At 41.2% G+C, this 7,198-nt stretch overlaps 1 non-coding gene and 1 pseudogene across 1 annotated transcript; both read left to right on the forward strand.

Moving 5' to 3' along the window:
• LOC101652886 overlaps nucleotides 1-7,198 on the forward strand; it is a 56,240-nt pseudogene that overhangs the window by 39,720 nt on the left and 9,322 nt on the right.
• Nucleotides 6,376-6,478, forward strand: LOC115870861. Its single transcript, XR_004046963.1, has one exon. It is a non-coding gene; the product is annotated as a U6 spliceosomal RNA (small nuclear RNA).

Raw genomic sequence — 7,198 nt, forward strand, 5'->3', positions numbered from 1 at the left:
ACACTTATCTGTATATGATTTAACAGTTCATTTCTTGTTATATATCTAATTATCTTTATAAATAAATATATTAAATTATCAGGAATTTGGTTTTATCTCTCTAGAGAACCCTGTCTAACACAAGGGGGAATTCCCCTAATATCATGACAGAACATAAAATAACTATGGAGAAGTCCATAGAACTCCGAACAGAATTGATCCCAAAAGGAAACCGCCTCAGCAATTAATAATCAAATTTTCCAGTATATATAAAAAAAGAAGGGAGAAAGAATCCTGAGAGTAGGATGGCAAAAACAAAACAAAACAATTACATATAAAGGCCAACTGATTAGGATAAGTTCAGGTTTTTCTACCTAAACTATTCAGGCAATAAGGCAATGGAATGATATCTCCAAAATTTTGAAAGTTAAAAACTGCCAACCAAGAATGCTATATCCAGCAAAATTATCCCTCAATATGAGGGATAAATCTTAAAAAAGAAAAATTGTAGATAAGGAAGAAAAACTAAAGGAATTTATAAAAACATGACCTCCTTTACAAAAAATATTAAAAGGAATTTTATAGACAGAAAATCTATAACAATAAAAGACAGCAACCTAAAAACCTAATGAGAAAATTTAAAGTAATACTTAAAGTGAAATGGAAGTAAAAAAATTAAAACAAGGAACCATAGACAACATTCCAATATGAAGATAAAAATAAACAAATAAGCAACAGCAGAGGGAACAGAGTAGGCAATAAACAGTCAAAAAGAAAAGATATCGAACCATTCAAAAAATACAACAAAACTTTTTTTAATTTGGAAAGAAAATCACATCAACAATCTTATAAATGAATGTTCATGTTCTGTAGCCATAAGAGAAATACCAATTAAAACAGTGAAATATTCACACTGACACTTTTAGCAAAATTGAAAACAAAACAATAAATGCTGGAAATAATGTGGAGAGATTGAACACTAATACATTATTGGTCGGATTGCAGAATTTTAACAATCACTATGGAATCCAGTATGATGATTCCTTACACAAATGAACATACAAATAGCTTATGGTCCCCGAATCTCTCTAATTAGTATATTTCCTAAAGAAATAAAGAACAAGAACAACAAAAGAAATAAAGAACAGGCATGTGCACACCAGTGTATATTGCAGAAATGTCTAAAATAGCAAAAAGATGGGGGGGAAAAGCCTCGTCTGTAGAGGAATAGATAAACTAATTCAGATACATTCACATGATGGAATATACATCCTTACTTAAAGAACAATGATGAATCTGTGAGACACCTCAAGATATGGGCAAAATTAGAGACCATTATGCTCAGCAAAGTTAGTAAATTTCAAAAAGATATATATATATATTTTTGATAGATATACTTTTAAAATCATTTTATTGGGGGCTCGCACAACTCTTAGCACAATCCATACATACATCCATTTTGTGTCAAGCACATTTGTACATTTGTTGCCCTCATCATTCTCAAAACATTTGCTTTCTACTTGAGCCCTAAGTAAAGATAAATATTTTGACATGATTATTTATAAACAAAAAAAAAGATTTTCAAACCAAAGAATAAGACTTTAAAGACTAAGACAGGGCCAGGATGGGGAGGGGAGGGGGAAGGAAATATAGAAAGGTAAGGACAGAGGGAGGATAAAAAAAAAGAACCACATATATAGGAGAAGAGGGAATTAATGGGATATTGCCTGTGGTAGTTACATAATCTGGTATCACTTTGAGACTGTTAAGAGTGAAGGGGTTGAGTTTAGCCTGTCGATCAGGTCGCAGCTTGATGACCTCATTTGGAGGCTCTACAGGGTTAAATAGCTCACTTGGAGGCCAGACCCACACTCTCCCTGCAAGGCATTCCTGTTGACAAGACACGTGGAGCTACACTGATAGAGCCAGAGCTCTGGAGCTGGAAGAGCCACGTGGAGATCCACAGCAGCGATGAGATCCACAGACTTTCCCCCCACTGGCCTGTGATCTTCCTGCATTTGATGCCATTGCATGTGTTGCGTGAGTCTGAAGAGGAATTTACAGACTGGTATTGAACATATGGACTAATATTGGATTTATGGACTTGATCTGGACTGGGCTGGGATGTTTTCTCAATATTCAATTGCTCTTTTATGTAAAACTCTTTCTTATACACATGTGAGTGTCTATGAATTTGCTTCTCCAGTCTACCCAGACTAAACACTGTCACTGATCTGATGAGATGGGCCATGAAAACACATGAAATGTTTTGGGGTTTTTTGGTATGTATGTATTATATTCCTGAAGCAAAAGGGAAACATTAATTTTAAAACATATAAATAATAAACAAACATGTTAAAATTAAAAGAGAGCCATACCTTAAAAAGCCTCCACTTTCCTTACCCATCAGAACGAAACATGAAAAAGGGAAAGTAAAAGTGACAATGATCTGGATTCTTTTGTGACATGCACGTTAGTTTCAAACAAATAAACGAAAATAATCTTTCTACAAAGGGTGCTGGGACAACTGCATGTCCACAGGCCACAGGTCAAAGGATGAATTGGGAAGCACTCAAAACATGCCTGGGGAAGAGCGTCCTTCTCAAGGTCGCCTCCATCATAGGATGTGGACGAAGTAAAGCCCTCGGGGCCTTCATTTGCTGATGCCACATGACCCAAAGTGAGAAGAAACTGCTCCCAGCAGCTATTAAAAATCAGATGTGGCATGTACCAGGTATGAACCTAGGAGAGGAAGACCCTGGACAAAGTAGATTGAAATGGTAGTTACAACAACGGAGTCAAACGTAACAATTTTGCAAATGTCTCAGGACTGGGCAATGTTTCATTCTGTTATATATGTGGTTGCTATGATTCGGAACTGACTCGTTAACAGTGAATTTATTTTGCTTTTTGTTTTAATAAACTTTACAGGGTATTCCTTTTACTTTGCTTCTTCCTGCTTCTTGTCCTTTACTTCCTTTCTCCTCCCTCTCTCACCCTCTCCTTCTTTTCCTCTCTTCATTAAACACACCGAGTTCATCCTGAGCGTGAACACTTTCTGCTGGAAATAAGGCCCCCGAAGCTACCATAACTCTGGACTCTGGACCGTAGCGGAAGGCACTGCTGCACAGCTCACTGTTGGCCACAGCACAGCCGGAGCAGACAGGAAGTGCAAAAATTAATATAGGACACTGTTGTGTTTTCCCAACTGTAGCAGGATCCTTGTACCAAGCAGCTCTGTGAGTGGAGCCAAGGTAGAGCTTCGTGGAAAACTGCCCTCGCAACACATCTGCTTCAGTGTGGGCGCCACAGCAAAGTGCTGAGGCTCATCCCCAAAAGGAGGCAAGGGAGCATGATTATTTTTTAATAGCAAAGTATAGCTCCATAACCATGAAACATTAGCAGACTGTCAGAGGCAGAGCAAGGCTGTGGTAGTTACATAATCTGTTGTCAATTTGAAAGGATTAAAAGTGAAGGGGTAGAGTTGAGCCTGTCAATCAGGTGGCAGCTTGATGACATCATTTGGAGGCATTAAGGAGAAAAATAGCTCACTTGAGGCGCAACACATGCTGACTCCCTGGGATACATTGCAGCTGACAAGACACATGAAGCTACACTAGTGCCCTGAGCTGGAGAAGCCACGTGGAGACTCCTGCCAGCATGGAGATGCTTACAACACCACTGGATCCAAAAGACTTCCTACCCACTGGTCTGTGAAATTTTTTTTTGGCTTCAAATGATTTAATTAGGCATCACTTGACATATTGTTTATATATACCCTGTTTTCCCTAAAATAAGACAGTGTCCTATATTAATTTTTGCTCCCAAACATGTGCTAGGTCTTATTTTCAGGGGATATCTTATTTTTCCAGGAAGAAGAATATGGTACACATTTATTATTTTACTAAAAGAGACCTCGCACTTCCTGTCTGCTCCGGCTGTGCTGTGGCCAACAGTGAGCTGTGCAGCAGTGCCTTCCGCTACGGTCCAGAGTCCAGAGTTATGGTAGCTTCGGGGGCCTTATTTTGGGGGATGTCTTATTTTCGGGGGGGATGCCTTATATTTCAGTGAGAGGCAAAACTGTAAGTAGGTTTTATTTTCCGGGGATGTCTTACTTTCGGGGAAACATGGTACTTGAAAGCCAGACTGTGTTAGACAGGGTTCTCTAGAGAAACTAAAGCCAGGACACTTATGATTAGATAGATAGATGATAGATAGATAGATAGATAGATAGATAGATAGATAGATAGATAGATGATTGATTGATTGATTTATACACCATGAAGGAATATAACAGCTAATTAGTCCACATAGCAGTACAGAGGGCTCCGTTCAACTTACTTCCACGGAACAGTTAATATACTGGAAGTCCTTCAACTCACAAGGGCTGCTGGGTCCAAGGTCAAGGAAGGAGATAGCTGAGTCTTCCCTAGAGCAGTGCAGGCAGTCTGACCACAGGCAGCAAACCGCAGGGCGGTTCACCAACAGTCAGCAGCTCAGGAGCTTAGTGAAGAAAACCTGGATGGGATATCATACTTAAGCAATGCAAGATGACAGGATCCGACCACCTCAAGCTCAAGCAGTGCATACACCAGCAGCATGATGAAGCAGGTCTTGAAGGAACCTAAAGATCTAGTGCACAATCCACGGGTTGGCTGTTCCACAGGCAGTGTGGCTCAAAAGTTGATGCAGAGAACTAGCTAAAGCAGTGGCACACTAGTCTGTTCACTAGAGAGCAAGAGAGAGAGGGGTGGGTATTGCTGAGCCATTTATCTCTTTGCCCTCCAATGAAATTGCGACCTGATTAATCCCACATGTTCCTATTGGCCAGGTGGCACAATAACCCTATCACAGAGGCACTGAAAAATGCTGACTGAGAGACACAAAAGAACTGAGGCAGATGCCTCTTCTGTAGTCCTGGTTTCTTCAACAAGTGTTGCTTCTCACCATGATGCATTTTGTGCCCGCCCTGCCCCACCCTCCACACACACACACACACACACACACACACACACACACACACACACTCACACACACACCAGCTCTTTCAAATTCAAAATAATTATAACACTGTCTGGGCAAAGACCCAAGGTAGCCTTCCAAACCTGGACATGCTGCTGAAATACAATTTTCACGAGCATCTCTCAGTAGGGCTCAGCAGGGTTTAGGAAGATTTCTGAGCTATGGCCATTTTGGCAGTCTGGAGAAGCAAGTGGATCCCTTCTAGAATGCTTCTGATGCATAAAACAAAACACATATGATTACAAGGGAAAACTATCTGATTCAAATACAATGATCAAATATTTGTAAAACCTCGTCCCATGGTAATATGTGTGTAATATGTATCTTTAGATTTATGCACTAGGATCTAGTGAAAGGGCTGGTAACTGTCATGGTTGTGAAGTTGGGTTGACCATCAGTGATATTTTAAGAACAACTGGTGGCCTAGTGGGTTAAACATGCATTGGGCTGCTAACCACAAGTTCAACAGTTCAAACCCACTAGTTGCTCCAAGGGCAAAGTAGGAGACTGTCCTCTTAAAGATTTTTAGTCTTGGAATTCCTAGGGAGCCATTCTACTCTGTTCCCTAAGTTGGAACTGACTTGATGGTGTCGGACTTGGTTTGGTGGTGATGTGCTATGAAGATATCTCCGATGTCTATCTGAGCGAAAGCCACAGGCACTGGTAACCGCGCCTGGGATGTGCAGCCTACATTATGGTGGAAAGAATAAACCTATTGCCATTCACTGATTGTTTTGTTCAGCAAACTTAATTTTTGTTGTTGTTTGGAATATAGAGAGCAAACGATACACCAGTTCCACAGTTCGGGCTTGTATAATTGGTGACTTTCCGTAAGGTGTGCAACTATGTTCTCCCTCCTTCCCTGAGCGGAGGAGCCCGGATGTTGTTGTGGGTGACATATGCTGAGCTGCTCTACACAAGGTGGCAGTTCAAAACCACCAGCTACTCCTCAGCAGGAAGGTGAGGGTTTCTACTCCAGTTAAAATTTAAGAAATCTGGGGGAAGAAACCGATAACAAGGATCTACATATAGACCCCCTCTCTGGGAGACGGATAACGGAAAAGTGGGTGAAGGGAGACACCAGTCAGTGTAAGATATGAAAAAATAGTCATAATTTATAAATTGTCAAGGGTTTGTGAGGGAGGGAAGGGAAAAAATGAGAAGCTGATACCAAGGGCTCAAGTAGAAAGAAAATGTTTTGAAAATGATGATGGCAACAAATATACAAATGTGCTTGACACAATGGATCTATGTGCGGATTGTAATAAGAGTTGTATGAGCCCCTAATAAAATTATTTTTTTTTTAAATTTAAGACACCCACAGCAACAATTCAATTCTGTCCTATACCCAAGGGACACATAACGACTTGTGTGATGCTCGCTTCGTCAGCACACTTACTAAAATTGGAACGATACAGAGACCATTAGCATGGACCCTGTGCAAGGAAGTTCTGCAAATTCGTGAAGCGTTCTTTTTCCAGTGCTCCTAGACCAGCACACAACACACTGGCATGAAGCAGGGAACCAACAGAGAGGCCTGAGGGGCCAGCCTCATTACCAACTAAGTGGACATTCCCCTTCCCCCTCAGAAGAATTCATTTCAGAGGACAGCACAGAAGCTACAGCCCAAGGAGAGGGACGTATCTGATCAGAGCACACAGGAGCAAATAGGGGAGAGGAAAAAAGAGTGAAGCACATCCCGGCCCACCAAGCCCTGAGGACAATATTTCTGCTCAGAGCAGCCAGTGCACAGAGAGGACCACAGGGCCGGCCCCACCACAAGACATGACGTTCCTCACTGACCCATAGCACCACAGTGGACAACAGTGGAGACACATGGGAATTGTGCCCACCCTGATTCCACCACACCTAGGCGAGATGCTGGGGTTGTGCAACAGAGCAGCAAGGGGAGCAGAGCAATGAAGTCCCCAGGAAACACCAAAAATAGACTGTGGGGCCAGGAGTCCTTCAGACTCCACTGGAGAACACTCACAAAGGACCACAAATAGACCTTGAACTATTTATAGGCTTCTCTTTTTTTGTTGTTGGCTTTGTTGTTGTAGCTATCATTTTATTTTCTATTGTTGCTTTGTTTTGCTGGGTCTTGTGTTTGTGCATATTCTTGTCTCTGCATGTGTATCTGGATGGGACAGGTGGGATAAACAAATCGGAAGAGAGAACAACAGAATGACAGTTG

The sequence above is a fragment of the Echinops telfairi genome, unplaced genomic scaffold (assembly GCF_000313985.2).
Source record: "Echinops telfairi isolate 266 unplaced genomic scaffold, ASM31398v2 ScPeMD7_2565;HRSCAF=3150, whole genome shotgun sequence".
NCBI classification, from domain to species: domain Eukaryota; kingdom Metazoa; phylum Chordata; class Mammalia; order Afrosoricida; family Tenrecidae; genus Echinops; species Echinops telfairi.